The following is a 16,795-nucleotide window of genomic DNA, read 5'->3' on the forward strand; positions in this document are numbered from 1 at the left end:
ATATGGAATGCTCTGCCCCAGAAGCCAGTGGAGGCCAAGTCTCTGGCTACTTTCAAGAAACAGCTCTTAAAAATAGTGGAAAGTTCAGCCATGATCATAGTGAATGTTGGTGCTGGCTCGAATGGCCTACTCCTGCACCTATTGTCTATTGGGTGGGCTGACCTAGAGGTGGCCGGAAGGTGCGAAGGGCGGCTAGGGAAGCCAGAAGGTGGGTAAGCCGCCCTGACTGCTGTTGCCCTGGGCTCTCCTACAGGAGGCCGGAAGGGCTGTCAGGTCGAACTGAAAGGGGCATGGGGTGGACCAAGAGCCGGAAGAGGTGTAGGGGCGGGCTGCCTTAGAGTGGCCGGAAGGTGGGAGGGACGGGTGGGTTGCTGGGGTGTCTGTATTGTATGCACTGTTTTTATGTAATTGGACTGTTTTATATGTAAAAATGTCATTGCTACTGTTAGTAATGATTGAAACAGGGATTTGAGGTTTGTCCTCATTTCCCTGAAAACTGGTTGAACGGTAGGGTTTGGGGCCTGGCTTTGCCATTCCTCTCCCTTGTAAAATTGCTGTTTCTCTGTATACAGCTGTTAATGTTAATTGTTCTGTAAACTGTGTATTGTTTAATAAAATATATAACCAGGAAAAAAAAGAACAGGAGTGTCCACTAGCCACTCGGGTGTTTCCTTTCTTCCTGGTGGTGGATTATAAATAAAGATTTACACACTTGTTGTTTTTCACTGTGTCCGACACCTGCACACACACAACACAGGTGTGGGGGAAAAATAGGCACTACCGCTGTCAGGCAGTTGTGTGGGAAAAAGGAAAGAAAATATAATCAGGAGATTTAGAGTCTCTTCTGTTTAGGGCACTGACTCTGTGCTGGCTGGTGCTACAGTCAGTATGTTACTGTTGGTTTCTGCTTCCTTATTTTTTTGGAGGGGGAAAACCTGATTCCTGAACTGGCTGAATTATTTAGCCAGTTTGTTAACTGGCATTCCTTTAATAAGGACTGATTTCTAAACTGCCTGATGCACATGTGTTTCAAGTGTAACTCAGTTCTCATTAGGGGAGTGTTGTTTCACTGGCTGGTTACAGCCTGTGTGTTATCCTTTTCTCAAAAGAAGAGTAATGTTACTTTTGTGGTAGGGCTTAGCCCTTGGACTAGAGTTTCCTTTGGTTTTTTTTGTATGTGTCTTCACTGTTTTTGGTGTTTGGACTGAGCCCTTGTGGAAGACATACATTTTACCAGAACTGTTCCTGTGGGGAGGCCTAGCCCTGGGACTCTGAAGATTGAACACCTGTGTGTGTGCTGGGAGGTGAGCACTTGCTGTATCCTGGAGGTTGGGCGAAGACCTTTCCTTCAGGAGTGGACCAAACCCCTGTGAGTTAACTGCACCTGTACTATGTTCCTGTAAATGGGCCTGGTTCTCCAAGGCTGGGCCAGGACTCCATGGAGACTGAACACTTGTGTGCTGTGGGCATGGAGTCTGTAGTTTGGAGTGGACTCCATTTTGGACAATGCACCTCAAAAACTGCCGTGGAATACATTCCTGGGAATGGACTCTATATTTTGAAGACACTATTTGGACTATGTACCAGAAAGGACTTTTTTTTGGTAATTGACTGTATTGTGTTGTTTGTTGGGGTTATCACCTGCACTGTCTTGCGTGTCCCTGGGTCTGGCAGGTCTTACTGTGAGCTGGGAGGCTCATGGGCCGTCCTGAAAGCTGTCACCCCGAGAACCAGAGGGTGGGTAGGCCATTCTGTGAACCTAAAGGTTGGTCTAACATACGAGCAAAGGCTGAGGATCCTGGGATTGTATTCATTGGAGTTTAGAAGATTAAGGGGAGATCTAATAGAAACTTACAAGATAATACATGGCTTGGAAAGGGTGGATGCTAGGAAATTGTTTCCGTTAGGCGAGGAGACTAGGACCATGGACACAGCCTTAGAATTAGAGGGGGTAAATTCAGAACAGAAATGCGGAGACATTTCTTCAGCCAGAGAGTGGTGGGCCTGTGGAATTCATTGCCACAGAGTGCAGTGGAGGTTGGGACGCTAAATGTCTTCAAGGCAGAAATTGATAAATTCTTGATGTCACAAGGAATTAAGGGCTACGGGGAGAATGTGGGTAAGTGGAGTTGAAATGCCCATCAGCCATGATTGAATGGCAGAGTGGACTCGATGGGCCGAATGGCCTTACTTCCGCTCCTATGTCTTATGGTAGGCTGTCCCGAAAGCTGGAGGGTGGGTAGGCCACCCTGATGCCAGTCGCCCCGAGAGCCAGATGGTGGGTAGGCCGTTCTGAGCGCTGTCGTCCCGAAAAGGGGTAATCGGGACGGGCTGTCCGAGGTGGTCGAAAGGTGTGTCAAAGCAGCCGAGAGCGAAAAGGCACATAGGACCAGGCTGAGATCCGGAAGGCTTGTGGGCTACCCTGCACGCTGTCGTCCCAGGGAAGGGGACATGCTGTCCTAGAGGTGGCTGGAAGGTGTGCCAGGATAGCCCACTGGCCGCACGGCGCATCGGGGTGAGTGAGAGCCCAATGGTACGTAGGGGCAGACTGAGAGCCAGAAGGCGGGTAGCCGTCCTCAGTGCTGTCACCCCGGACAGGTACCGGGGTGGGCTGCCCCAGAGGTGGTCGAAAGGTGCTGAGGGTGGTTAGTGAAGCTGGAAGGTGGGTAAAAACAATGACTGCAGATGCTGGAAACCAGATTCTGGATCAATGGTGCTGGAAGAGCACAGCAGTTCAGGCAGCATCCGAGGAGCTTCAGCCATCCTGACCACTGTTACCCTGGGCGGGTACCGGGGCGGGCTGCCCTAGAGGTGGTCGAAAGGTGTGTCAGGGTGGACCGAGAACTGGAAGAGGCATGGGGTGAACTGAGAGCCGGAAGGTACGTAGGGGCGGGCTGCCTTAGAGTCGCCAGAAGGTGGGAGGGACAGGGGCTTGCTGGGTCTGTATTGTATGCACTGTTTATGTAACTGGTTTAGCTTTTTATGTACAAATGTCATTGTCGCTATCTTTTATATGTGGAACTGGGATTTGAGGGTTGTCCTCATCTCCTTGTAAACTGATTGAATGGTACGGTTTGGGGCCTGGCTTTGCTGCTCCTCTCCCTTGTAAAATTGCTGTTGTAGACAGCTGTAAATGTTAACTGTTTTCTGTAGACAGTTTTGTAATTTGTTTAATTAAATATTATAAACAGGAAGAAAACAAATATATAACCAGGAAAAAACAGAACAGGAGTGTCCACGAGCCACTCGGGTATTTCCTTTCTTCCTGGTGGTGGAATATAAATAAAGATTTACACACTTGTTTTTCACTGTGTCCGACACCTGCACACACACAACACAGGTGTGGGGGAAAAATAGGCACTACCGCTGTCAGGCAGTTGTGTGGGGAAAAAGGAAAGAAAATATAATCAGGAGATTTAGAGTCTCTTCTGTTTAGGGCACTGACTCTGTGCTGGCTGGTGCTACAGTCAGTGTGTTACTGCTGCTGTTGGTTTGTTTCTTTTTTGGGGGAAACCTGATTCCTGAACTGGCTGAATTATTTAGCCAGTTTTTTTTTTAAAACTGGTATTCTTTTTTAGTGAGTACTAATTTTTAAACTGCCTGATCCACACAGTCGATGCATTTCGGGTGTAATAGTTCTCAATAGGGGATTGTTGTTTCCCTGGCTGGGCACGGCCTGTATGTTACTCTTGTCTCTTTGTCCTTTTCTCAAAGAAAATGTTGACTTTGTGGCAGGGCTTAGCCCTTGGACTCTGGGTTTCTTTGTTTTTTGTTTGTGTCTTCACTGTTTTTTGGTGTTTGGACTGAGCCCTTTTGAGAAAATACATCTTTCCAGATGAGCTGTTCCTGTGGGTAGGCCTGACCCTGGGACTAGGCCTCTATAAAGACTGAACACCTGTGTGTGCTGGGAAGTGAGCACTTGCTGCATCCTGGAGTCTGGGAGTAGACCTTGCCTCCAGGAATAAAAGAATGACTAGGGTAGGAATAGGTCCAGTCAAGGATAGTAGTGGGAAGTTGCGTGTGGAGGCTGAAGAGATTGGGGAGACACTGAATGAATACTTTTCGTCAGTATTCAATCAGGAACAGGACATTGTTGTCAATGTGAGTACTGAGTCACAATTAAGTAGAATGGATGGCTTTGAGGTATGTAGAGAAGAGGTGTTGGAAATTCTGGAAAGGGTGCAAATAGATACGTCCCCTGGGCCTGATGGCATTTATCCTAGGATTCTCTGGGAAGCAAGGGAAGAGATTGCAGAGCCATTGGCCTTGATTTTTATGTCCTCGATGTCTACAGGAGTAGTGCCAGAAGATTGGAGGCTAGCAAATGTGGTTCCCTTGTTCAAGAAGGGGAGTAGGGATAACCCTAGTAACTATAGGCCGGTGAGTCTCACTTCTGTTGTGGGCAAAGTCTTAGAGAGAATTGTAAGGGATAGGATTTATGCACATCTGGATAGGAATAATGTGATCAAGGATAGTCAGCATGGTTTTGTGAAGGGCAGGTCGTGCCTCACAAACCTTATTGAATTCTTTGAGAAGGTGACTAAGGAGGTGGACGAGGGGAAAGCAGTAGATGTGGTGTATATGGATTTTAGTAAGGCATTTGATAAGGTTCCCCATGGTAGACTACTGCAAAAAATACGGAGGTATGGCATTGAGGGTGAGTTGGAGGTTTGGATTAGGAGTTGGCTGGCTGGAAGAAGACAAAGGGTAGTAGTTGATGGCAAATGTTCATCTTGGAGTGCCGTCACTAGCGGTGTTCCGCAAGGATCTGTTTTGGGACCATTGCTGTTTGTCATTTTTATAAATGACCTGGAGGAGGGGTTAGAAGGTTGGGTGAGTAAGTTTGCGGATGATACGAAAGTCGGAGGAGTTGTAGACAGTGAGGAAGGATGTGGCAGGTTACAGCAGGATATCGATAAGCTGCAGAACTGGGCAGAAAGGTGGCAAATGGAGTTCAATGTAGGTAAGTGTGAGGTGATTCACTTTGGTAAGAGTAATAAAAAGATGGGGTACTGGGCTAATGGTCGGATACTTGGTAGTGTGGATGAGCAGAGGGATCTTGGTGTCCATGTACACAGATCTTTGAAAGTTGCCACCCAGGTAAATAGTGCGGTGAAGAAGGCATATGGCGTACTGGCTTTTATTGGTAGAGGAATTGAGTTCCGGAGTACTGAGGTCATGTTGCAGTTGTATAAGACTCTGGTGCGGCCACATCTGGAGTATTGTGTGCAGTTTTGGTCGCCATACTATAGGAAGGATGTGGAGGCACTGGAACGGGTGCAGAGGAGGTTTACCAGGATGTTGCCTGGTATGGTAGAAGGATCGTATGAGGAAAGGCTGAGGCACTTGGGGTTGTTTTCATTGGAGAAAAGAAGGTTTAGGGGTGACTTGATAGAGGTGTATAAGATGATTAGGGGTTTAGATAGGGTCGACAGTGAGAATCTTTTTCCACGTATGAAGTCAGCTATTACAAGGGGGCATAGCTTTAAATTAAGGGGGGTAGGTATAGGACAGATGTTAGGGGTAGGTTCTTTACTCAGCGAGTCGTGAGTTCATGGAATGCCCTGCCAGTAGCAGTGGTGGACTCTCCCTCATTATGGGCATTTAAGCGGGCATTGGATAGGCATATGGAGGATAGTGGGCTAGTGTAGGTTAGGTGGGCTTGGATCGGCACAACATCGAGGGCCGAAGGGCCTGTACTGCGCTGTATTCTTCTATGTTCTATGTTCTAAATGGACCAAAACCCCTGAGAGTTAACTGTACCTTTACAGTGTACTGTTTCTGTGAGTGGGCCCGGTTCTCCAAGGATGGGCCAGGAATCTTATGGACACTGAACACCTGTGTGCTGTGGGATGTGCATTTACTGCCTTCAGGAGTGGACTCTGTTTTTAGCAATGGACTCTGCAGTTTGGAATGGACTCCATTTATGACAATGCACTTTGTACACTGGAGTAGGATCTGTTCCTGGGAATGGACTCTACATTTTGAAGAGAACGGTTTATGGTAATGTACTCTGTACTAGAAGGGACTCTGTTGTTAATTGACTCTGTCTTGTTGATTGTTGGGTTACACTGTCTTCTGTGTCCCTGGGTCTGGCAGGCCTTACTGTGAGCTGGGAGGCTCAGAGGTCGTTCTGAAAGCTGTCACCCTAACAGGCAGAGGGTGGGTAGGCCATCCTGTGAACCTGAAGGTGGGTAAGCCACCCCGATGCCGGCTGCCCCAAGAGCCAGAGGGTGGATAGGCCATTCTGAGCGCTGTCGTCCTGAGAAGGGGTAATCGGGACGGATTGTCCTAGAGGTGGTCAGAAGGTGTATCAGAGCAGCTGAGAGCCAGAAGGTGCTTCGGGGCAGGCTGAGATCCGGAAGGCTTGTGGTTTGCCCTGTACATTGTCGTCCCAGGGAAGGGGGCGGGCTGTCCTAGAGGTAGCCGGAAGGTGTGTCGGGGCATTCCACAGGCTGGATGGTACGTAGGGGAAGACAGAGCCAGAAGGCGGGTAGGTCGTCCTCAGCGCTATCACCCCGGGCAGCTGTCCTAGAGGTGGCTGGAAGATGCAAAGGGTGGTTAGGGAAGGTGGGTAGGCTGTCCTGACTGCTGTCATCCTGGGAGTGCTTGGGGAATCTCCGCAGTTCAGGGGACTGACTCTGTGCTGGCTGGTGCTACAGTTGGTGTGTTCCTGCTGTTAAAGAAGAGGAGGAGAGTTTCTTTGATCCCCCCCCTTGTTTAGGGAAGACATTTGCTTCTTTTTTGTTTGGGTTAAAGGAAAAAAAACAAGTGCGTCAGCTGTTCAGGGAGTGGAATGCTTTATTCCCTCTCCAACTCTATTTTGATTTAATCCCTGCCCTCCCCTTCACTTTCTGATCACACAGCATTGCCCTCTGAGAAGGGCACTGCTCATCACTGGCCACTCGGGTACTTCCTTTCTGCCTGGTGGTGGAATACAAACAAAGATTTACACATTTGTCATTTCCCACAATGCCCGACACCTGCACAAACATGACATGGGTGCTGGAGAAAAATAAGCACTACTGCTGTCAGGCTTTGTGGGGAAAAAAAAAGTAGGAGTGTCAAGGGTTCTGTTCACTCGGAGAGCTGGCTCTGAGGGAGCTGGGTCAGTGTCAAGGACTCTCCCAAAAAAGAAAAATAAACAGGAGTGTCAGCTATTCAGGGAGAGATGGACACTGCAGGGAGTGAAGTGCTTTATTTCCCCCTCCAATTCTAATTTGATTTTATCCCTGCCCTCTCCTTCACTTTTTTGATCACACAGCATTGCCCTTTGATGAGAAGGACACTACTTGTCACTGGCCACTCGACTGCTTCCTCCCTTGGTGGTAGAACATAAATAAAAATTTACACACTTCTTGTTTTTCACTGTGTCCAACACCTGCAGACACACATTCCTGAAGAAGGGCTAATGCCCGAAACGTCGATTCTCCTGTTCCCTAGATGCTGCCTGACCTGCTGCGCTTTTCCAGCAACACATTTCCATCTCTGATCTCCAGCATCTGCAGACCTCACTTTCTCCACAACATGGGTGTTGGGAAAAATAAGGTAAAAACAATGACTGCAGATGCTGGAAACCAGAGTTTAGATTAGAGTGGTGCTGGAAAAGCACAACAGTTCAGGCAGCATCCGAGGAGCAGTAAAACCGACCTTTCGGGCAAAAGCCCTTCATCAGGAATACAAGCAGAGATCTCTCCACCCTTCAGGCTTTCTGCCTGTATTCCTGATGAAGGGCTTTTGCCCGAAAGGTCAATTTTACTGCTCCTCGGATGCTGCCTGAACTGCTGTGCTTTTCCAGCACCACTCTAATCTAAAAACTGGAAAAAATAAGCACTACCACGGTCAGGTGGTAGGGTGAGGAAGAGGGGAAAAAAGGGAATGTCAGAGCTTCTGATAGCTGGCACTGAGGGAGCTGGATCGGTGTTTGAAGGACTCTTCATTTTTTGTGTGGTCGGGAGAGAAGGAGACTGAGCTCTGAAGTGCGGATTATTACTTCTCACAGTCAGTGTGGCTTATTACTTCTGTCAGTGTTTCCTACTGAGGAGGAGAGTTCTTTTTTTGTGTCTTCCCCCATTGTTAGGCGGTAGTGTGGGGGAAAATTTAAAAAATATATAACCAGGAGATTTAGAATCTCCTCCGTTTGGGTGACTTACTCTGTGCTGGCTGGGCCATAGTGTGTTCCTGCTACTGTCGGTAATTTAAAAAAATGAAAAGATAAAAAAGAACAGGAGTATCAGACATTGTTCACTCACAGCTTGCTCTAAGGAAGCTGGATCATGTCAAGGACTCTCCATATGTAAATAAAGGATCATTTGGTGACAGGATACCAGCCTCTGTTGAGTTATTTCTGCTGTGAAATGCAGAAATGAGGAAATTGCTGTCTGAGAAGCTCTTCTCTTCTAAAAGCTGCATAACCACAGTGTCTCACTCAGAGACAGTCATCACTCAAACACATTAAATAGCATGAAATTGTCTGGAGAATGTTTCTGTGGGTGAAACAAAGGCCTGGCCCATTTCACTTCATACATCCTTTGAACAATGTGGCAGATCCTCTTCATTGTCACACAGACTTTTGGTGATACTCTAGCACTGAAAATTAACTTTTAAGTGTGAAGTGTTCTTTCTTCAGATTTTAATTATTGTAGGTGTTGAAGAGTAAATTATTTTTTCAAAGGTGGCAGTGGAGGATTGGGGACACTCAACAGTAATGACGGCATTATTGAAGGTTGTGGGGAACATGTGGTCATTAGATTTAAGGGAAATATGGGAGGAGGACAGAGTCAAAAGACAGATTCATGAGGAGGGACAGATAAGGACTTGCAAGCTAGTGATACAGAGCAAACCAACAGCACTATTTTTCTTAATTAACATTTAGAATTTTCTGTGTGGTGTTATCCAACAGTAAATACATTGCAGTCAGTGAGGTAGGTACACAGGTATGAAGCCTGAAATACAATTTCAATTCCTATGTACAAGTACTACTTTAGACAGATTTTTAATCAGCTAGGGATTCAAGGATTTTGTGATAAATTCAGGAAAGTGGAGACAAGGAGTATCAGATCTTGCACTCCAGAACTTGCTGCGCCCCTAGCTAAGCTCTTTCATTACAGTTACAACATTGGCATCTACTTGTCAATGTGGAACACTGCCCAGGTATGTCCTGTTTACAAAAAGCAGGACAAATCCAACCCAGCCAGACGCCATTCATCGCTTTGCTCTCAATCACCAGAAAGTGATGAAGATGTCATCAAGAATGCTATCAAGCAGCAACTGCTCCGTGACGCCCAGTTTGGGTTCCACCAGGAACACTCAGCTCCTGACCTCATTACAGCCTTGCTTCAAACATGGACAAAAGAGCTGAATTCCAGAGATGAGGCGCGTGTCACAGCCCTTAAGATCAAAGTTGTATTTGACAGAGTTTGGCATCAAGGAGTCTGAGCAACACTGAAATCAATGAGTAACAGTGGGCAAACTTTCTGCTGGTTGGAGTCATACCTAGCACATAAGGAAGGTGGTTATGGTTGTTGGAAGCTAATCATCTCAACCCTAGAACATCTTTGTAGGAGTTCCTTGGCCTTCAGCTGCTTCATCAATGACCTTCCCTCCATCATAAAGTCAGAAATGGGGATGCTTGCACAATGTTCAGCACCATTTGCCACTCCTCAGATACTGAAGCAGTCCATGTTCAAATGAAACAAGATCTACAAAATATCTAGCTTGGGCTGGCAAGTAATATTCGTGCCACACAATGCCAGACTATGACCATCTCCATAAGAGATGATCAAACCACTGCTCAATGAGAATCAATGACATTACCATCATGGAATCCCCCACTGTCAACATCCTCAGGGTTAGCACTGACCAGGAATTCAACTGGACTCACCACATGACAACAGTGCCTACAAGAGCAGGTCAGAGGCTATGAATACTGTGGTGAGTTACTCACTTCCTGACTCTCTAGTGCCTTGACAATCATCTATAAGGCACAGTTAGGTGTAATGGAATACTCCCAACTTACCAATAACACATTAAGCTTGACAGCATCCAGGACAAGGAGAATCAACGTTTTGGGCTTAAGCCCTTCTTCAGGAATCATTCCTGAAGAAGGGCTTTTGCCCGAAACGTCAATTCTCCTGCTCCTTGGATGCTGCCTGACCTGCTGCGCTTTTCCAGCAACACATTTTCAGCTCTGATCTCCAGCATCTGCAGTCCTCACTTTCTCCCCTTAGCACCCAGGACAAAGCAGCCTGCTTGATTGGCATCCACCTCCAACACTTATTTAGCAGAAATTCACCAAATATCTTTAGACAGCATGTTTCAAACCCACGATCACTTCCATCTTGAAGGACAAGGGCAGCAGATACTTGGCAACACTAGACGTGCATGTTCCCCTCCAATCCACTCACTATCCAGATTTGGAAATACAATGCCATTACTTCACTACTGCTAATTCCCTCCTTAAGGGTTTTGTGGGTCTACCTACAGCATGTGGACAGCAATGGTTCAAAACTGCAGCATACCACCACCTTAAGGGCAACTAGACGGGTATTAAAAGCTGCCAGTCAGCGATGCCCACATTCCATGAGTAAGTTTTAAAAAAAGGTAATTATCTCAAATGAATGGCAGAGCAGACTCAAATGGGCTGAACCGTCTACTTATGCTCCTATGTTTCATTACATAGAAAATAGAATAGCTGCAGCATGAAATCATTATAATTTTAGGAAGAAAAGTTTATACATCTGTGACTAGGTCTTAGCCAACATTCAGTTGAATTGCTAGGAGTAATGAATTTGTTTGTACTTAGTCAACCTACGCTGCCTAGTCTGCTCTCTGGAATGATGTATTCTGGCACTTGAGATACTGGAAAGCACTGCTGGTGGAAACTTTGGGGAATTACATAACATGTTGACCTACCCTCCAGATGGAGTACTGCATGAAAACAACTAGTTTTAGCAAGAGGGGCAATCTGGGAAAAATCTGAAGAAAAATATACGCTGTGCATAAAACTGTCCCTCACCCATTTCAAGAGAATGTTTAGAATTTAACAGCTTGAGTTTTGATGCCTACCAGTGTGTTCTGTCAACTACCTTTTCCTTAAGGAAATGAAAAAAGAACTTGTGAATAGGTCTTACAATACCATGTACATGTTCTAGACCTTAAAATGTTGGTAAGCTGAGTAACTAGTCTTCTTGTTGGTCCTCCTACATTGTTGGTATTTTCTAAACAGTAATCATCTAACCTCTTGCCACCAAAGGTAATTCTTCTTTCTAAACCACATTTATGTATTGTACTATGATCAGATTTCAGTCTAATGTATTTGTACAGGATCTGGGTTTCATAGGAAAACACAGGCTTCCTTAAATTGCTAACCTAACAGATGTGTAAGCTGAACTTTCTAACTATATTTACAGTTATTGTGAACATCTTTCACTAGAACTTGGGTAATTGCAGTTAATCTTATGGACATATGCATTGTTTAAACAATCTTAATGAGAATTATACCTAAAAACACAATTAAATGATCTTTGTTGGCTATTTAACATCTAGCTAATTGGAGCTACTGAATATTTTAGTATACTACAGAACTTGATTTCATTTATTTCATATTTAAGTCATCCTAATGGCATGTGCAAATCTGAAGGCACAACTTTAATTAGGAACAGATTGACAACTAAAAGAAAAATACATGCAATTTAGGGCTTTGGGTGGAACACTGGGTGTAACTAGGAGCAATTGTGACCAATTTGACTTTGATGTTTACCTCAGTTTCAAGATCTGAAGAAATTGTGCTTGTACTAACATGCATACCTAAATCACACTTAAAGAATGCCATTTCAACAACCTGAATTTATATTCCCCATTGTATGAAATAAAATGATAGGTAAAGGGAAAATAGATATCAGGCTAGCGGTGAAATATTAAGAGAGGAAATTCTAGGTAGTCAGACACAGTCAATGATTGGGCACAGAACTCTGGATGCAAGAAACTGGTTACAAGGAAGATGATTTTCAATTTGTATACTAGACAATGGAGAGTTAAGTGAACCAGCAAGGACAAATAATACTCAAGCAAGGATTCTGGAAGGTGAATTAATCAAACTACCAAGTAAATTTGTACAGATAAATCTGTAATGGATTAGCTGAAAATTCTATTAAGAATTGATTAAAAATTCCATGATCTAAATCATGAGGATTAAAAAGAACCGAAACAACTACAAATATATCAGGTAAACATCTTTATTCCAATCAAATAAAGACTTTCCCTGCAAAATCCATGCTGTTGGCCCCTAATAAAGTAATTTGTCACCTTTTTGACACATTAAGCCAAATCATATTTATTACAAAACTTGTAGCATTTGTCAGACAAATGTATGTTTAACATCTGGAAGGACAGTAGGATATCAAACTGGACTCTGCTTGCTTGTAAATGTGTACATTCTAACCAGACTAACTAGTTTATTTTACATTATGCTTCTAACAAGTGACCCATTTGTTTAACTTAAAATATCATAGAATCACAGAGTAATACAGCATGGAAACAGGCCCAAATTAGTCCATGCTGACCATGGTGCCCCCTCAGCTAGTTCCAATTGCCTGCATTTGGTCCATATCCCTCTTAAATCCTCAGCCATATGGAATGCCCATTCGGTATTCCTGTAGTACATGGGCACATGGGGATGTTTCATATGATTTGGACGGACACATACAGTAAATGTTACTGGCTACACAAACTAGAGCTTTAAGTTATCGAACTGAACTTTGTGATTTCAATTGCTGCTTATGTTGCTAACACATTCAGAAAGGTGGTCACACAACATGTAAGGGGCATGTAGGCAGATAAGGAACATGTTAAAGAGTTTAGGTGAACTAAGTGGGTAAATGGAGGTACAGTAGCATTATATGCTGGATCAACTAATGTTCTGGGGACCTAGGTTTGAATCTCACCACAGCAGATAGTGGAATTTAAATTCAACTTTAAAAAAGGAATTAAAAGTCTAATGGTGACACTGAAAATATTACTGATTGGTGGAAATAAAACCTACCTGGTTCATGAATGTTCTTTAGGGAAGAAAACTATCATTAACTGGTCAGACCTATGTGTGACTCCTGACCCACAGCAATGTGGTTAGCTTTTAACTGCCCTCTGAAATGGCCCAGCCAGCAACACTTTCTAGTTGAAATGTTAACTCTGTTTCACTTTCCACGGATGCTGCCAGATTTGCTAAGCTTCTCCAGTATTCTGTTTGTTAGTTTGTGATGAAATCCTTCCTACTTGTTTTGATGAGTGCAGCTCCAACACTACTTCACCATCCAGGACAAAGCAGCCCACTTGATTGGCACCTCATCCACAAACATCCACTCTCTCCACCACCAATACTCAGTAGCAGCGGTGTGTACCATCTGCAAGGTGCACTGCAAAAATTAAACAAGGCTTCTTAGATAGCACCTTCCAAACAGATGACCACTACCATCTAGAATGATAAGAACAGCTTTTATATGGGAACATTACCACTTGCAAATTCCTCTCCAAGCCAAGTGGCAAGTAACATTCACAATAGAAGAACTCCAGGCAATGACCACTGCCAATAACAGACTATCCAACCACCGCCCTTGGTAGTCAATGGTGTTACCATCACTGAATCTTCCACTATCCTTCAGCAAGTAACTCATCTTCTAACTCTCAAGTCTGACCAAAATTGTACACAATGCTCCAGGTGTGGTCTCACTTATGCCTTGTACAGTTGCAGCAATACCTCCCTACTTTTATACTGTATTCCTTTTGCAATAAATACCAAAATTCCATTTACCTTCCTTATTGTCTGTTGTACCTGCATACCAAATTTTGTGATTCTGCTTCTTCTTCGAGATCACTTTAAATCCATGCCATTTTTTTCATTCACTTGCGGGACGTGGGTGTCACTGTTTGGGCCAGCATTTATTGCCCATCCCTAATGCCCCTTGAGGTGGTGGTGGTGAGCAGCCTTGAACCACTGTAGTCCACGTTCTGTAGGTAGATCCACAATGTCTTTAGGGAGGGAATTCCACTATTTTGACCAGAATGTGAAGGAACAGCAATATAGTTCCAGGTCAGGATGGAGAGTGGCTCGAAGGGGAACTTGCAAGTGGTGGTGTTTCCATATATCTGTTGCTCCTGTACTTCTACATGGAAGTAGTGGGGGGTATGGAAGGTACTACCTAAAGAACTTTGGTGAATTTCTGCAGTGCATCTTGTAGATAAGACACACTGCTGCTACTAAGTGCTGTTTGGTGGCAATCAGGTAGGCTGCTTTGTCCTGGATGGTGTCAAGCTTTTTGACTGTTGTTGGATCCACACCCATCCAGGCAACTGGGGAGTGTTCTATCACACTCCTAACTTGTGCCTTGCAGATGATGGACTGGCTTTAGGGAGTCATGAAGTGACTTACTTGCTTCAGTATTCCTAGCCTCTGACCTGCTCTTGTAACCACATGTTTATGTGGTGGGTCCAGTGGAGTTTGTCATGGTAATCCTGGGTAATTCCCAGGATGTTGATAGTGGGGGATTCAGTGATGGTAACACCATTGGATGCCAAAGGGAATTATTACATTGTCTCTTACTGGTGATGGTTATTCCCTGGCATTTGTGTGGAGCGAATGTGACTTGCAACTTGTCAGCCCAAGTCTGGATGCTGTTCCTTTTCTGGGGGAACAGTTTCTCCTTAGCCTGCTCATGATTTCGAAAACCTTGATAAGATGTCCTCTTAACCACCTTCTCTCCAAGGAAAATAGCCCAACCGCTTCAATCTATCCTCATAACTTAAGTTGCTCATTCCTGGAACCGATCTTGTAAACCAATTATGCACTCTCTCTGATGCAATCACATCCTTCCTGTAATGTGGCACCCAGACTGTACACAATATTACAGCGGAGGTCTAAAAGCTGTTTTATACAAGTTCATCATCTTGCTCTTACACATTATGCCACTTGATAATGTGGAGGCTACTGCTTGATTTATTTACTGCTCTCTGAACTGTTCTGCTATCCTCAGCAAGCTGTGTACATATACATTTAGGTCCCTCTGAAAATTGTCCCCACTATTTGATATTGTCTTTCAATATTCTTCACACCAAAATGCTTCCTCTCACATTTCTGTATAAAATAACTGAGGTGATACTGTATATCCACAAAAACCTTTATTTCACTTGCTATATCTTATAGAAGGTTCTTTGTTTACCTAGCAGGCACAGATACATTATAGGAGCATCTTGAGCACCTCTGGGGGTAATTAAAAAAAGAAAAGCTGAAGGGAAGTTATTGCATACAGTACCACTGGCACGGAAGCAGAACTATTCATGGCTATTTTCAGCCACCATTATAAGGGCACCAGAAGCTCACTACTTGTTGCAACAAAGATATACTCCTGGGGAGTATTAGTAAACGTTGTCTAATTCAGGGCCTATAGAGTTTAAAAAATATCTGCAACCTGTAGTCAGAAAAATTTGTAAGGGAAGATAGATTCTACATTCAAAAGCACTATTTAAACATATATTGTCTTCATGTAATGTCTTTAAGACTTGAACACAAAACTTATGCAATGAGACGGACAAAAAGTGTGCATAGAGGGAAGTTTTAATTCCAGGTCCTTCACATTTTAACAGTACAGAAATTTCCTAAGTGATCCTTACATTGCTAAATTGAATTGACAATAACCTCACACAGTTAGTGATCCTTCCCCTACTGCATAAACAATGACTCAGGTATACGCACAGTGATTCCTGCACTGAGTAAAAACTGATTCTGTATAATTACACATCATAATAAACACCAGTTAAGCAGCACAAGTAACAGCTTTCTGTATAAGCAAAATTATAAACTTGACTTCAATCTACCTGGTGGAAAACCATCACTTTTTTGATAAATTAATGAGAACAAATAAAATATTGATTGCACTTTACTTTGACTGGTAAAGGAGAGACCGTGTAATGTGAATATTTGACATGTCAGTCTGTACTCAAAAGTGTGTGTTGATTTATTGTTAGAAAGTAAGTGCAAATAGATCAAAGGCTTGTAAACTTATTTTTCTCCTCTAGCCATATCATAAACCTTTTGCTCAGGTTGGGAACTCCAGATCTGGCTATTTATTGCTAGTGTATGCACCTTTACAGACAACATTCCTGATGAAGGGCTGATGTCTGAAACATCACTCTCCAGCTCCTCGGATGTTGCCTGACCTGCTGTGCTTTTCCACTGCCGCACTTTTTGACTCTGATTCTCTAGCATCCGCAGTCCTCACTTGCTCCTAGACAACAGGACCCAGTAGAGTTGGACAACTGGTATACAGGAAAATCCATTGCCAAAGCTTATGTTAAATCATCTCCCTAAGGCTATTGTACTTCAGCTCCATCATTTATTGCTAAAAATGCAACCCTGGAGACAGACCAATGATGAACCAAAGGCCACACTAACCTTTTATCTCCAAAAAGAATCTTCTCCTGGCTACAAGGAACAAATTTGAAATTTCAACTCAATTTCTAAGTGGCCTGGATCCACAAGACAAAAAACAGGTACTAACTCTGCATCACATTTTGATGATTAGTTTAAGGAAACTTTACAAACCTCTTAAAAGAATGCTTGTCCTAGAAATAAAAATCTCTCTTTTAATAATCCTGTCTATGCTAAAGTTAATTTTCAAAATTGCTTCTAGTATACGATTTACCAATTGTAAATATTCTCCAGCTTTTGTTTCATAGTTGCTTGCATTCAGTTTTACTGATTGAAATCTAAATAATAGACAATTATTTAGAACTTCAATTTTTG

General features: G+C 43.8%; 1 protein-coding gene across 5 annotated transcripts in view; it reads right to left on the reverse strand.

Annotated features, from left to right (window-relative positions):
- The window catches only part of add3a (adducin 3 (gamma) a), a 272,718-nt gene that overhangs the window by 21,399 nt on the left and 234,524 nt on the right, over positions 1-16,795 (reverse strand). The gene's annotated exons all lie outside the window — the stretch shown is intronic.

This window comes from Chiloscyllium plagiosum, unplaced genomic scaffold (genome assembly GCF_037043375.1).
Source record: "Chiloscyllium plagiosum isolate Xiang-an unplaced genomic scaffold, Cpla_swu_hap1 HiC_scaffold_22, whole genome shotgun sequence".
Lineage (NCBI taxonomy): Eukaryota > Metazoa > Chordata > Chondrichthyes > Orectolobiformes > Hemiscylliidae > Chiloscyllium > Chiloscyllium plagiosum.